This window comes from Echinops telfairi, unplaced genomic scaffold, assembly GCF_000313985.2.
Source record: "Echinops telfairi isolate 266 unplaced genomic scaffold, ASM31398v2 ScPeMD7_13;HRSCAF=56, whole genome shotgun sequence".
Taxonomy (NCBI): domain Eukaryota; kingdom Metazoa; phylum Chordata; class Mammalia; order Afrosoricida; family Tenrecidae; genus Echinops; species Echinops telfairi.
Window position 1 is genome coordinate 716,635 of NW_022103910.1, and position 16,833 is coordinate 733,467.

Sequence of the window (16,833 nt, forward strand, 5' to 3'; positions counted from 1 at the left end):
AAAAAAAAAAAAAGACACTGTCTTATTTTCAGGGAAACAGGGTACCTATCTTATTCGCCTGTGTTGTGTGTGTGGTTTGTGTTTGCCTTCTTTCCACTATTGAGCCAATGTTATCCTGGGGGCTGTTTTCTCTTTGTTGCCCTATGGGTGGAGCTGTTCAATATGATGGTCTCTTATTTGCCCCTGGTGAGTGTTAATCTTGTGCCCATACTTGATCATCAAGGATCTTTTGTAGGGCTGGGCTTCTTTTTATGTATTATTTGAGGTTGTCCTTGTTTGGGAAGACTCTTACTTCTCCATCTATCTTAATATATAATTTGGCCGGGTAAAGTATTCTTGAGTTTGCGTTATTTTCCTTCAATTTTTGGAATATGTTACTCCATTCCTTCCTCTTCTTCCATGTGTCTGCTGATAGGTCTGAACATACTCTTATTGGGGTACCTTTATACGTGACTGCTTTTATGATCTTCTCCTTTTCCTCATAGTTGGATAATTTGACAATTATGTGTCTTGGTGACTTCTTGGGATTCAGTCTGGCTGGTGTTCTTTCAGCCTCGTGAATGGTTGCCTGATTTTCATGTATTAAGCTTGAGAAGTTTTCCTCTAAGTATTCCCTCACTATTTTCGCTGTTTACTTCTTTGTTGTGTCTTGTTCCGGTATTCCAATTATTCTAATATGTTCCTCTTCATAGCATCAGATATGGCTCTCAAGTTTTCTTCAGCTTCTATGATTGTCTTATTTGACTTCCTTCCCAATAGCTGTTGGGAGATGTGGGGTGAATTTGGTTCCTGACACAAAACAAAGGTCTTCAGGGTTTCTTCAACTTGAATGTGCACAGGAATCACTGGGGAACTTGATGAGGTGCAGATTCTGGCTCAGGAGGTACAGAGGTATGGTGGGGAACTAGTTCGTGACTAAATTTAAGTATTTGTTGTTGTTGTCAATCTCCCACTCTTACTGACCCTATGTCGCACAGAGCAGCCCATTACCTTGTCCCCTGCCATCTTCCCAATCAGGGGTGTGCTCTAGTCTATTATTGTGTGCATTGTGTAATTGTGTGTTTTCCAACCTTGGTGACCTGTCTTCCAGTACTCTATTAGATGCTCTTTCTGTTGCCATTGGCTCCTCTTCAGAAGTAGATTTACAGATCTTTGTTTGAGTCCATGCTAGTATGGAAATTCCACTGAAACTTCTCCACAATGTGTGACCCTACTGGTATTTGAAATACAGATGGTATAGCTTCTAGCATCACAGTAACCCACAAGCTCCTGTCATACAATAAAGTGACAGGTGAGGGGTAATTTGGGTAATGAGGCTTTAAATCAGTGGGCACTTTTGTATATTTCTTTCTACTTTTCAGAACCTATATCTGCCAATCAATATATGAATTGTCCCTCCTTCATCACCTTGCACTTATAGAGTTTGGTAGGCCTGTGGTGGAGTGGCTTGCCCTCTGGGTGAAAATTCCATTATCTTCTGGGCCTTCTATCAGCCAACAAAGTCTGATGGACTTTTTATCTTTAGATTTGGATTGCAAAGCAATAACATCAGTGTTTCTAACATCAATATGCTAATATTGAGTGGACTTTTCCAAGATTCATGTCTTCCCTTAACTGAGTTCCACCCCTTTCTTCCCACTGTAGTTATTTTTATTATGATCATTTTGTATTTCTCACTCTCCTTTCATGTGAGAAACTGAAGATTTGTCATGAATCCTTTTGACCTTATGAGTTCCTTACAACAAACCTATGAAGGAGATGCAAGACTTTGATAATGTTGAATTTGAAATAACATCTAATGACCTTGTATGATTCAACTAAATCCATGGAAGAAAGTTGTCCTTACAAAATGCCAGCACTTTTTCTTTGTTTTTGTGCTTCTCGAAACTTGAGTCAGTACCACTGTTGCCCAGCTCTGCTACTGAGTGAGCAAACAGCCTCTTTGAGAAGGAAATATTATCTATCCTTGTCAATGCTATATAAATCCTTTGTCAGGCATCAGGTCATTTCCACTGAAATACACGTATTTTGTACAAGACAGCAATGAAAGCATTTCTAATATGTTTATAAATCAAGGCGATTTAGGCTTTCTTCTCTTTCCTCTCTTCACATAAAAAAAATCAAGAATATTAATTTTCCATCTGTACAGGGAGCCTTTTTTTACTGATTAGACTCTCCAGTTGTTTAAAAAGTAAACTGATTGATCCAATGATCTGAAAATAACCTGCATAACTCTGCCTTCTCTTTCTCCACTACTTTTTCTTCTCCTTGCTTGATGTTGCTATTAACCTTTTTCTATAGTCAGTTGGAGAGAGTAACATGCTCCATCATAATGGGGGAGGAGACTTGGTGGCATAGTGCTTAAGTGGTGGGCTGCAATCCACAAGGTTGGCAGTTCAAAACCACCAGTCACTCTGAGGGAGAAAGATGGGACTGTCTACTATTGTAAACACTTACGCTATCATAAATGCAAATGGGGCAGTTCTCCCCTGTCCTATAGGGTCACTATGAGTCAGCATTGACTCCATGGAAGTGAGTTGTTTTCTTTTGGTGGGGGCACGTTGTGAGAACATATCCAAATAGACAAACAGTGAAACAGCTACGAGTGAGGGGGTGCGGAGGTCTTCCTGACTGCCTCCTGACACGTTGTGAGAATGTGGGTATGCCAGCTAGCCTATTTAGGCTTTTCTCTCTCTTTGATCAGGACTAACCCCATCCCTCTTAAACCTAGAAAGCAATTCTCAAGGAATTATGACATCTTTCCCCCAACAGATGTTTTGTGAGCATTTAGGAAGCACTAGGTGAATAGGCTTGCTCTCTGGCCCTAGTTCCTTACACAGTTTACATATGTACATATCTCTCAAAGGAGAGGATGTTTGTGTATATGTGTGTCCATATAAACACATACAGAGAAACAAACAACAAAACGCATCCGACAGCAGGCAGACATTTGCCAGGATTGCTTCTTGTCATTCTCCTCCTTCCTGCAGCAACACAGGCGCTGCTCAGCACCTCTACTCGTGTATGCCTATAGGTCACAGAGCTGGACATTGAACTATTTTCTTTTTCATTTTTTAAAATTTGTAGAATTAAGAGAATTTACAGAGTTGGGAGGAGGTTCTTTTTCAGGGGTGTCCAGGCTACTTATATTTGATCGTGTTTGTAAAATTCCTCCCGCAGGTTTGGTGGTCCTGGTAAGTCACTGTGACCTCCACAGAGAAGAAATGCCCCCCTAGACACACTCTTATCTGAATATACTAGAAAAACCTAGAGCTTGGACTTGTAGGCTGTATCTCCAATGATATATAATCCCATCTTGGTGGCTAGGAACCTAACCTCTGCTCCCTATTTCTAGCAGAGGGAGGACTATTAGTGTGTTGGAGGAAAGGCATTCTACACAAGAGGGCTGTTTCTGAAAGAGAATAAAACAAAAGTGAAGTCAATTTGCATTCAGATGTTTGCATGAAATATTAACAGGGCTTTAGGGGAGAGGATAGTTTCTCTTTTATTCACATTCAGGTTATCTTGCCCAGCTGGGACTTACAGGGTTGGCTCTGTGGGGACAGGGGAAGAGAAAAGGTCGAGAAGGTTACCCTTCCCCAGAGAGCTGCTCAAGGCACATATCCTGACTGTGGACCTCGGTGCTGTAGCCCAGACTGCTAAGAGTAAGTTTAAGGTACTAGAAAAAGAGGAAGTTCCCAGCAACAACTAGAGACCCTCTCATGACTACTTTTTAACCAATGAAACTGTCTTGTGATGTGAAGGCACTAACCTGAGTTGAGATCAACAAGGAGTGCCAGTGGAGGAGACGGAGAGTATGAATGCGAACATTAGAAATGTCTCCGGAGCCTCCTCAGAAGCAGGAGGGAGAGGATGTGTCTGGCTGGGATGGGAAGGCTCCTTTTCCCAACCAGTGGAAGCATTAGTCCTATCCTTTCTTGAACTCATCCAAGAAGGCAGGGAAGAGAAGGATGGAGGCGTGGGAAGGGCTGGCATCCTTGTTCCGTCTACCTCTATTTCTTCCACTAAACTTGGTATTGTGAATTAGGTAGAGATGTACATTTCAGATAATTTTATATGCAACAACTTAAACTACACCATTTGATTTCTCTTGTAGAATACCTTCCCCTTTGATCAAATTAATATTGTTCATCTTCCCTTCCTTGTCCCCTTTGATAACCACCAAAGTTAATTTCTTTTGGTATAAAATAATTTGTCTTTTAAAAAAATATATGATCTCATACAATATTTCTCTTTTGTGATTGACTAACTTCACCCAGCATAATGTTCTCCAGACCCATTCATGTCATGAAATATTTCACAGTTTGGTCATTTTTCTTTAGTGATGCATAGTATTCCATTGTGTGTATGTGTCACAGTTGATTTATCCATTCTTCCACTGATGGAACATTTGGGTTGTTTCCATCTTCTTGCTATTGTGAACAGCGCTGTGATGAACGTGGATGTTCATATATCTATCTGTGCTTTGACTTTGACTTCTTTGCCACCTCTAGCTGTTGGCAACTGTGGTGGAGCTGCTAGTTTGAGGAAATGATTGCTCAGTGTCCAAGGTGGGCTTTGTGGTAGATGTTAGTTTTCCAAAGAAGCTTCTGGGCTTCCTCCCTGGAAGCAAGGTTTCTGCATGTACTCCATCTTCCTTTCTCCTTCTTTTCCTTCCATCTTCCTCTTCTTTCTCTGCCTCTTCTTTTCCTCCCCATAATCTGCTTTCTCTCCCTCTTCTTCATTTTCCTCTTCTGCTCCTCTGTTCACCCTCACCTTCATCCTTTTTCTCCTTCCTCCCCTTTTGAGAATGAGGTCCTCTCAGTACCTCTAAAGTCATATCACCCAAGTAACGAACCTGAATACTTACTTGACCTTCTTGCAAGTCTGAATCTGACCATGCAAGTCTGAGCCTGTCCCTGTGTCATAACCTGCAAGGGAAACCTGGTAATTTCCACAGCTCCCCTCAAATCCAACTCTAGCTTGCACGGACCACACTTTGCCGGGAGTATTGCATTCTTAGCACACGTAGCAGTTGTTCTCAAGCTTGGCTGCATATTAGAATCAACCATATATCTTTTAAATGTTTGGATGCCCAGATGACGCTCCAATCCAATAAAATCAGGATTTCCCAGAGTAGGGCCCAAGCTTAGTTTGGACACTTTCCTGGAATGATTCCAATACACAGAGAGTTTGAGCGTTGCCTCGTTGAGGGCTGTCGTCACAGTCCTTGGTCACAGAGCTTGCCTCTATGGTGAGTCTTTGCCTTGGGTAACTAACCATCTACTGCTTCTGTTTCTCATCTGAGAAACGAGAATAATATTGAAACCAACAGTAGCAATTAGTATTAGTGTAAGGATTAGTTGAGTTAATATATGTGAAGGGCATATTAGCAACTGTCCCACCCTTAGCGCTATGCATTTGCTATTTATTATTCTGAGGGCGCATCTTAGAGGAACATTGACAGGCAGAGCAGGTGGAATGGTGAAGGGAGCTCAGCATCTGTCTCATGAGGACAGGTTTTTCCTGGGAAAGAGGAAACTGTTGAGATCTGCTGATTGCCTTCAGCGTCTCATCAGATGGAAAAGGAATGTGGCTGTTTTGCATGGCTGTGTTGGAAAGAACAAAGATTTAGGAGTGAGAAGTTTCCAACAGAGCCATTCAACAATATGATAGACTGTGTCCTGGGGGTCATTGGGCTGGGAATTCTCAAGAAGTCTTCATGGAAATGTCAGAGGAGGAGCAAACAAGGAACCAAGTGACCTCTCACACCTTCCCTGGCCCTGCCGTGTACATACTGAGTACTAGGAGTAGTATTAGCCATCACTCAATGTTCTCTAGAACTATGCAGAGACTGGCAATGAAGCCCTTAAACTCCCAAACTCCCTGCCACTGAATCAACACGAACTCATAGTGATTCCCTTTGGGTTTCTAAGACAGGAACTATTTTTTTTTTTTGCTGTTGTTTGAAAATTTATTTTATCTTTGACATATTCTTTTTCTTAGTGCTTCCCCCCACCCCCTTCCACAAAGGTGGTAGCAGAAGTGCTTGTTAATACCTGACTATCCCTTCTCTCTTGAGGTAAGGTACATAGTCACCCAGAAACGGACTGTACTTCCCAGCCTCTTTCTCAGCAGCATGTGGCCATGTTGTATACACCTCTTAAACGCAAAGGATACCCCTCTTCTACCTTTCTTCGGTGGCAGGAATAGATGCAATGGGAACTGGGAGGAGGAAGAGGAAGAGACTGGTCCCTGACACTGAGGTGTCACGCCATCAGCACTTAATGATCACACGAGACTTTACATGAGAGAAGAATAAACATTCATCTTGTTGAAGCCACTGTTATCTTGGGGCCTCTCTTTTATAGCAGCATATTATATTAACTGATACCAGGACAAACAACTGTTGGTTTGGATCTCCAGCTGCCAGCTGGGAGGCAGAGCTTCACTCAGCCCCCTTCTACAATGCCCAGCCCCCACGTTTTGCCCTCACTTACCTAGCTGCTCCCACCTCCTCCCATAATCCTCTCCAAACATCTCCCAAGTTTTCACCTATTTAATGCATGTGTCTTAAGAGCCGGTGGCAAGGGAAAAGTAAATAAAATAGGGATCAGGGAAAGAGAGCCCTTGGCACAAACATTGGGGTGCGGGGGCAAGGGGGGCGGGGCACAGAGGATAAGGAGGCGAGCAGGAGCTGGAGCTGAGAGGTCACCTTCCTGGGGTGTCACATCTCGTCCAACCCGCAGTCCTCCTCAGGGAAGTCTCCCACCGTCACAACTGATGGCTTGATGAAGGCGCCGTACTTGGCCCGGCAGTCAAAGTAGCGTTTCCCATTCCCGCTGCTGTAATTTTTTCCCTAGTGGCTCGTCACAGAGGACACCAACCCAATATTGCCAGGCTTGAAATCTGTGAGTCCGACATACATGACCGTGCTCCGGCGAGAGAGCTGGCTGGGCGCCCGCACCTCACAGCGGCTGCCCACACCGATGGCATCAGCCTGGAGCCTCTCCTCTTCGAGGCTGTGGGTGGCCTCGGCCTCCCGCTGGGCCCGCTCCTCTTCATTGTAGCAGCCCAGTTTGCTGCGCTTCAGGAAGGAACGGACAGTCTTGTCTCTGGTCATAGGCTTCTTGTGAGATCATGTATTTCTCCACCTTGGACACATCCTCATATTCCCCAAGGCGGGATGTGGTCGATGACGTGGATGCGACACCCATCGTCCACAGGCTAAGAGCCCAAGAATGCATCTTCCTGGTCCAGCTTGCTGTAGAACTTGTCGTCAGCTCCAGTTCCATGCATGACGCCGGGGTCCCCACCACCAGCTCCAGTTTACACTTGAACTCAGCGATGGTGAGCCTACGACTGTACTGCTTCTCAGAGCAAACGTTGTTGAGGGCGCTGCTGATGAATTCAGTTACCGTGGGCGCCGAAATCCCAGTCACCTCCATCTCTCGCGCCTCCCGGGGTTCCCAGCCCAGCTTAGCAGCCCCACACCAGCTCTGCCTGGAAAGGTTTAAAGGAGTAGAAACTCCATATTTCTCCCGTGAAGCTACTAGTGGTTTTGAACTGCCAACCATGGAATTGCTGGCAAATTGTAACCACTACACTGTCAGGGCTCCTTAATGAAGTCCATAGGTGAGTCTAAAATGTTATCCAAGAGAGTACCAAAGCCAAACTAGGTGGAATCACACCCATTTTTAAGCCAAAGAAGGGGAAGCCGGGGCCAGGAATTAGAGTCTGGTCAGTGGAATGTGTGCTAAGAGAGAGGCCCATCACAGGGGTGGGGTTTGGGATGCCTTCTGTCAAAGAGGGTTGGGTGATTTGGAGGTCTTATTAAAAAAAAAAAGATTGGGTTTTGTATAAAGTGTTTGGTCAAAGAGGATATTTCCCAAATCGGAGGTTTTCGTCCTTGGCCCTCTCTTCCCCCATGACACGCCTGGTGTCATACCCCTCCATACCCCTCCTTCACAGCTCTTCTGTCTGGTCTCGAGTTTGGACAATCTCTTGGTAGGCTCCTATTTGCCCTTTCTCTTTTGGGGTGGGGTAAGGAATAGCACTACTTGGGACATGGTTTCACTAGAAAGAGCAGGACTTCCCTTTTCATAAGGCAGCTCCTCTTTTAGCCTTTAGTGCTCAGCTCCTATTTAGCTTGGAGGATGCGTCTGTCTTGCGCCCGTCCCCTCCCACACTGGCTCCAGACCAGTGATTCCTCAGTCACATGTCCCCCTCAGCCCTGACCTCTTCAACTCCAGTGGCCTCTCTGTCATCTGTGTCTTAGTGTCTGCTGCACAGCCACACCCTGGACTGTAGCACCCTACAGGAGGCCTCACCATCATCACCCATGACCATCTTGGATTGTTCCTCTGAAGCCGGCACCTCTCAGCTGCCCACTGTCTCCTCACTTTCTTACCCAATCTGCTTCACCCAGTGTGTCATTGAGCGTCACCAGCAGTTCTGACTCCTGGTGACCCCACGCACAACAGAATGCGATGCTGCTTTATGTTGTGCCACCTGCCTTCCCTGGGCTCCTGGAGTCCCTGCTGTCTAGTAGCCTGACTCTCTAGTCAGGTCTTGGGCCCATCCTGGTTTCATCTGTCCCGTGGCTATCCTCTCCAGTTTGAGTTCCTGATCAGTTGTTTCCACAATCTTCAAAAGCACCTCTACCTCTCTGCATCCCTAATCTTCCCCTTCGTCTCCCTGACTCTCTCTGTCACCCCTGATCCCAACGGCTAGATCCTGTGGACAAGCTCCATTAACAAAAGTCACTGGGGCCACTGCCCATTCCTGCGCTAGGCTTGCGAGTACCCCACAGCGAGTTCCATTTTTAGCTCCCTATCAAGTTCCCCACAACATCTGCTCCAAATGTTTTCCACGATCCTCAAAACCCAACTGACCCTGCCCGTCTCCTCTCTTCATGGCAGACTTTTTTTACGGACTGGGCTGCAAAATCTGTACCTCCATGGCATGGAGATTTTAGAAACAAATACAGATGCCCTCCCATTCTCTTTTCTTCCTTTCTTGAGGGAAGAAGAAAGGTTCCTCATTCTTTGAAGCTCCTGAATCCATCACTTCCTTTTCTTCTGAGACGCTGCACGCATGGTACTTAGTCCTTATCTTCAAATTTCCTTTGAAACTTCCTTCAAATTTCCTGGTCCCTGGATCTGGAAACTCGGTCTCCTGTCCGGTATCTTGAAAAACAACTACAAATAAAACCCTTATTTTGTCTTTCCCCGCCCCCTCTCCTTTCTCTAGAATTTTCCTGGAACATTCACTTCCTCATTCTCTCAACCTCTTGCAATCTGGGTTCCACTTTCCAGCGCTCTACTCCATGCGCTGTCCACACAGAGACACAGTTCCTGAAATAGGCCACAGTCTCGCTTCTGCCTGGACTGCAGCCTCGCCAAGTGGAAAGAGCGCTGCCTCTGAAGTCAGCCTTACAGGGGCTTAAGTCCTGGCTTTGTCCTGAATGTGTTTTATAAGCTGGGCATGCGGTCTCATCTTTCCGAGGCCCCGTGTCCTCCTTGGACAAATGGTAGCAATGATGCCCACTTGAGAGGGCTGGGCTGGTCATCAAGGAGACTGTAACTGCTATGTGCTTCACACAGTGTATTGTTGAGTCACCAGCAGCTCTGACTCATGATGACCGCACGCACAACAGAATATGATGTTCTGTTTTGTGCCATCTGAATCGAGTGTAGTGGTCACTGTGAAGTTTGAATGCCGTCTACCCTAGAGGCTCATCTTTCAATACTCTATCAGATGATGCTCTGCTGTGAGCCATAGGCTTTCATTGGTTCCTGTTCAGAAATAGTTTGTCAAGCCTTTCCTCTTAGTCTGGAAACTCCACTGAAATCTTTCCACCATGGGTGACCATGCTGGTATTGAAATACTAGTGGCATAGCTCCCAGCATTATAGTGACAAACAAGTCACTGCAGTATGACAAACTAACAGGTGGTGGGCCCAACATATGGTTGGTGGGGGGAAAAATTCTTCTATCCCCTGCTTTAGCAAATGCTGATCCCTCCATCTGATAACACTTTTCCTGTCTCCCATCTATCTGTTAAACCATTGTCTACCCTTTCCCTTCTGTTTTCTGTGTCCACATCCCTCCAGTCTATTTTCCTCGGGAACCTTCATTTTCTATTATCATGAGTATCGTGGTGTACTCTGTATTCAGATCATTTGTGCATATTTGTCTGGCATCCCAAGGAATTGAGAGTCTTTGGGGGCAGGGGCATTGATTTCACATCTACATCCCTCTTAAGTATCTATTGCGGGATCTCCAGGGAACAGCTACTCAGTAAATGTTCAACCCCCACAAATTAATTTTCTTATAGTTCTGTAGCTCCTAAATATAACATGGAACTCACTGGGCCGGGCTCAAAGTATTGGAAATGTGGTGTTTATTTCTGGAGGCTTTATTGGAGAAATAATTTCCCTGCCAGGAAATGTTCACTTTGAAAAAGCTTTGCTTACAGCTATGTATATCTCTATAAATGTAAGCTGAAATAGATGCATGGATAGACATTCAAGCTGAACATGCAGGGCAGGGACATTGGAAGTATAACCATGAATACATAGGCTTGATAGATGGTATTTATATATGTATATTTACCTTTGCTGTAAATAGCCATGAATGTGGTGGAACACACAGGAGACAATGCTATGCAAACTTCTTACACAGAACAAAACACCCTTAGGGAATGAGTTGCAGGACTGGAAGTGCTGAGAACCATAGTTTGGGGAGGCACCAAGGTGAATTGAAACAGCATGGTTTACAAGTTTACAAAAGATCACTTTGGTGAACAGTGACTGGGGACTTAAAAGCTCCTAAGTGGCCATCTAAGGGTCAACTCTTGGTTTCTCTGCATCCAAATAAAAGAAGAGTGATGAAGAGCAAAAGTTCATCTATGGATGAAGAGAAAGGAGTCCAATGGATTAGTAGATCATGCAATCATCAGTCTGCACAACCCTGAGACCACAAGAATTAGAAGGTACCTGGCTACTAACTGTTCTGAAAGATCACATTAGAAGGTCTGCAGAGTGTGGGATAAGCATGTGGAATAAAACTCAAGATCATGAGAGAAAGCAGGCATACTGGTTGGCTAGAGACTGGTGGGACCTTCAAGACGACAACTCATAGGCACTGGCTGGGTGTGGAACTGAACTTACCCCCGTGGCCTAATTGTCAGCCAAACAATAAAAGAGAGAACAAGAAAAGAAAAGAAAACACCTAAGCTGCTCTCTTTCTCCCCCACAAGTGTACTTTCTAACGTCAAACAATTTACAATGGAATAGGCATTTAGAAGGCTAAGATTGGAAAAGACCTTTTAGCAAAGACCATCAACCAGTTGAGCTAGATTTTTGTGGCCCGGATTTTTGTGCTTTTCATCCTCTTCTGTGGAATGAAATATGTGAGAATTATTTGTCTTCATGTCACTGAAACACTGACAAATAATTCCGATATTTCCCATTTGGTGCAATAGATCAAATTTCTCTTGTGTGAAAGGAAATAGCTAGACTACCCAAGATCCAAGGTTCCTTCTGGTGTCAACAGACTGTGACTCCATAGCAGCATTAAGTGTGACTCTAAGATCCTCATTTATAAAAGTGACCTAGTGCATAGTTTACATTTAGCCTGCAAGGAGCTTTCTTTTTGCAGGGATGCTTTCTGCAGGTTCATTTATTAATCCATTGTTCTTGCAGTAAGTGTGTATTGAGCATGGGTGGTGTATGCCTGTGCCAGGTGTTGAGAGATGATGATGGTGATGAAAAAAGCCTCAAGATCCCTAGTGGTGTAGTGGGCTACACACTGGACTGCTAACTACAAGGTCAAAGGTTCAAACCATGCCCCCCCCCTGCGCCCCCACCAGCCCAAGCCATTCTGAAGGAGTATAATGAGGCTGTCGACCCCCATAAAGATTTAAAGTCTTTGGAACCCCAAAGGGGGTGGTGGTGCATTTCTACCCTGTCCTATAAAGTCGCTATGAGTCAGAATTGAGCTTTTGGAATTTTCACCAAGCCTCCAGGGCTCAGGCACACTGATTTGTGCAGGAAAGAGACACGGAGATGGTTGTGCATTTTCTGATCTTGGCGACTCTCACAGAAACTGGAGGGACAATATTTAGCAGCAGAAGCAGCAGCAGCAACAGCAACACCTGCCCTTCCTGGCACCAACCTCTCTGGTCATGAGTCTCCAGGCTTGTCACATGATCCGCAGCAGACTGAGATAACTCCTGCTATATGCACCAGCTTCCCCTAATTCATCTCTCAAGCTGGAGGATTTACAAAGATTTAGACAATTAAGAGTGAGAGCTCATCAACAAGCCGCAGAGGAGAAACATGTTTTGCTTCTGCCCATATATGTATTAGTGTGTAAGCTCTTCTGGGCAGGGACTCCTTTTCTGTGTCATGGTCTCTTTATAGAGTTTATCTCTTCCCAGGGCCAATGTCTCAGCCTTTGGGCATTAACAGCAGTTCTGGACAGTGGTGAGCAGTTACCATCTACAGGAGGGTGCCTATGTTTGACTCCCATCTTTTATGCCCCAAGGATACAGAAGATGGGTGGGATTGAGAATGCTAGTATTCCTTAGTGCTGTATTTTCTTCTTGGCTGAGAAGACACAGTAAGACTACAGTGTAGATCCTTTCTCCTGGCCTGGAATCCATCACCGAACATCTTGATCCTCCCAGGGTCTGGGAACAGCATGCCCGTGTACTTCCAGCCTCTGCTCCCCCAGCCAGACTGCATGCTACTCAGATGGGGGTTCATTCCAAGACAAGCCGAGACTGCCTGCAAGGACAGCAGTGTCAGAAAAGAGCCATCTAAAGGCTGAGGAAGTTAGTTTATTGTGCCAACCTGGCCGATAAACACAGGTGGGGTTAATTGAAGGGCGGAGGATAAATGGCTCGGTGAGCCTCGCCCTTCAAGTTCTCAGGTCTCTTGCTGTCTGATGGGCAGACCAGAGTGCTTCAGCTGGCCAGGCTCACTTCCTGCAAGATATCACCGAGGAGAAGCCGCATGCACCTACCCCGATGCAGCCCTGGGTGCTGGAGCAGCCGTGTGGAGATATTTACACATTCACCGATTTGGCTTTCCTCCTGCAGTCAGCATCATTACATCTGTTTTGTGAGATGGAGGAGGACTTTGTGGATTGGTGTTGGACATATGGGTTAATGGGTTAATGTTGGACTTTTGGGCTTGGGCAGCACTGGGTTGGGATATTTTCTTGATATGCACTTACCCTTTATATAAAACTCTCTCTTATACATGAGTTTCTGTGGATTTGTTTCTCTAAAGTACCCAGACTAACACAAGGCCATACATAAAAGGGAAGATGGAAAATCGGTTCCAGTTGTGCCTTGGTAATTTTAGGCAAAGAAAGACCTAGAGTCCTACTTCCAACCTTGGCCAGTAAAAACCTTATGTGACCCCACAGAACCCTGTCCAACTCACTGGTTTCTGGCTTGTCATCAGGAGGGGTCCATTGCCAGAGGAACACATCTTTTTGGTTACACTTAGGACCCGTGAAGATGTGAGAGACCTCCAGTGAGATAGGTTGGCCCAATAGCCACAGTATAGGCTTGAACCTGCCCGTGGTTTGGAGGATGACACCAGACTTGTTGTACCTAAGGTTGCCATGGGTCAGAGTTGACTCTTGCTCAATCCATTTCTCCTCAATCATGGACCAGAAGCAGAAAAGAGTGATCTTCACTCACCCCATAGATCTAGATGTGTGGGAAGAGAGCAGGGGTAAGGAATGTCTAACTTAGAATCATCAGTACCAGTTAACATCATGCACCTCATCAAAGAGAAGTAGTTCCAGCCATCACATTAGGGGTGAGTTAATTAAATGTTTGTTTAATATGGCCTGAGAATGCTGTGATAAGTATCCAAATGGCTCTTGGTTCCCCACTCCTGGAGACTAAGTAGAGGGGAAAGGAAAATGAATTAGGAAAGGTCTGTGTCTCAGTGTGTGGGGTGAAGAGAGGATGAGGCTTTGTGAGTGTGGGTGGTGGTAGTGGTAGAAGACAGGGTGGAGATGGCCTGAGGTACTCTTACAGTGAAAGTTTTCTGATGCTGGGACAGGCAGATCTCAAATAAGGGAATCTTGAGCCCTCTTCCTTCATGAAGAAAAAAAAATGTTATTACACTTGCAAGTAAGATCTTTTAAAATATTTTTAATATAAAATTGGACTGAAAAGTCACCTGAGGCTAACTGCATATTTCAAGTTTAAATAGTACTTTGGGGTAAGGCTTGACAGTTGACCCCACCACTTCACACTCATTTCTCTTCATTGATTTAATCGTCACAAGATCTGCAGGTGATAGCCAGGGTAGGGGTCTCTTGTCTTGCTTTATAGGTCATGAATCTGTGGTGCAAAGAGGTTGAGTGACTTACAAAGGGCTGTTCTCTAAGGAAGTCATCTCACAGTCTATAGATTAAGCCAGTCTGCATCTACTGCAGACACACTTTTCTTCCCGTTGAACCCTGGAGGGTATCTCTGGGCTCAAAAACCCTAACCCTTTTCATGATCTAATAATCTCTGTGCATAGAGGGCTAGCAAGTGGGACCTCAGCGAATATTCTGCCAGGGAGATGACCACATTTACTTTTGCAGGAAGAGAACACTGAAGCTTCATAATAGCCAAGGCTTACACGGACACAGCTGGGAAGTTAAGCCGTCTGGATGAAGGTTTCGTCTGGGAGTATTTGGTCTCGCAGTAAGCCTACATTATTTCTTTCACACGTTTAAGGGCGCAGCTGGTGGAGGAGACCAGTGGCTCTTCCGGCTCCAGCAAGCCCACAGGGTTAGTCCAGTCAGTACATGGAAACAGAGCACAGCTCAGCAAGATCAGCGCATGCATCTTTTAGCTTTTGCACCTTTCTGAGGTCCTCCCAGAAGACCTACTAGAAAGATGCAGAGGACAGAACTCTGTAGCACACCTGCTAAACGTCGGATTAGTCAGCATACCTTTCCTGACAACCAGAAGTTTGCACTGGCAGCCGTTGTCAAACCTTCTGGATGAGAAGAATAGTTTGCTTTGGCCAATGGGGAACAAGCACTAGAGACTTAAAATAATTAAGTTGGATAAGTATGTTAATTTGTGTTATCTTGCTCTCTCTGGCCATTTTATTAAGGGTAATATGGGGGTGGCAATGGCACACTAGCTGCTTTTCGATGTTCACATAAGATTCCAACTCTTAAATATTATTATCCTAGGACAATCTGGCATTTCCTTGGCCTCTATCCTGAATGTGTGCTTGCTTCAATTAACCAGGCACATTTCCAGTTTAATATAAAATTTCCCATGGAAATAAAGATAAGCGTAGTCATGAATTTACTACTTGAGGGCAGAGGAAAAGAGGTTTCTTCCTCTCAGAAACTCAAGCTGTCACTATGAATTGTTCTGATTGTCAACCAAACATGCAGACTCTGAGAATTAGGTGCTACCTACAAAAGACAGCTGACCTGGCTCATAAATGGCAGGTGAATTCTATTGGCTGGGATTTCCTATAGAGCTGAACCTGGAACAGGTAGACCCTGCTTTCTTCAGGTTGCTATCCGCCCCTCTGAAACGAGCACCTGTGGGGCAGCAGAGGAGCCTTGGGCTGCTGCCTGCAAGGTCTGCTTGTTGTTCAAACCCACCCGCTTCTCCGGATGGGTTTCTCCCTCTTGGGAGGAAGTTGAGGTGACTGGCTCCCCTATCCATTTAGAGTCGTGGAAACCCTATGGCGGGTTGCTAGGAGTCAGAATGGACTTGGTTTCATTTATCGGTGGACAGATGTGAACACTTCTAGCATGATTAGAACGTTATTCAGAGACTTGGACTGATTAATTAGCATCTGACTAAGAAATCCATTTTATCGTCATTTCAGCATCACATGAGCTACGAAGAGTTGGTCCCACAACCCCGTGACAAAGCAATGGACTGATGAAATGGACCATCAAAACACCTTCTTATCAAACTGGGAAGAGACTGAGCGATGGTTTGCAGTATTGAGTGAATGAGTGTTGGACCTAAGAAATTAAATGAAAACACGTGTTGCTAGTACAACAGGATGCAAGGACTTTAAACACCTTCTGCAATTTGGGAATCAGCACACTGATGACTAATCCTAAGATCAGAGTCAACACCCAGATTTTAAGTGAAATGTTTGAGTGTAGATTGTGGATCAATTGTGTAGCCAAAGTTTGCTTATGATCCCAGGGCTTAGTGATGAGATGGTTGTTGTTAGTTGTCCTGGCTACGGTGACCCCATGCACAAAGGAATGCAATGCTTGCTAGTCCTATGCCATCCCCATGATTGATTATGGATTGAGCTATTGTGAGCCATAGGGCTTTATTTTCTAGTTTTGCAAATAGATCACCAGGCCTCTTTGCCTAGCGTGAAAGCTGCGCTGAAGCTTGTGGAGCATCATAGTAACCTGCCAGCCTCCACTCACAGACCTGCTTTTGAGATGGATTGGCTCAAAATCGAACCTGGGTCCTCCTGCAAAGAAGGTGAGGATCCTACCACTGATTTACTAATGCCTCAGTCTAGGAGAGTAGAACTTCGCTCCCCAATGTCTCAGTAGGATAAGGCACTCTGGTTAAAACACAGCCAGCATTGTCCTAGAACAAGGAATCAGAGATAAGTATTCTTGAATGCTAGAATACATTTTAAACCAAGCGGTAAGGAAATGATTATGATTAGTATCCAATTAATAAAAAATGCAATTAGTACAGATGTTTACATAGATGACACTTTTTAAAAGAAGAAAAGTCAAATGATCACAAACTCTTATCATCTATATGTCTGTCTATCTATCTATCTATCTATCTATCTAT

At 44.8% G+C, this 16,833-nt stretch overlaps 1 pseudogene; it reads right to left on the bottom strand.

The window, feature by feature from the left end:
* Window positions 1-6,651: 6,651 nt before the first annotated feature.
* LOC101663852 lies at window positions 6,652-7,448 on the bottom strand (annotated as a pseudogene).
* Between the last annotated feature and the right edge of the window lie 9,385 nt (window positions 7,449-16,833).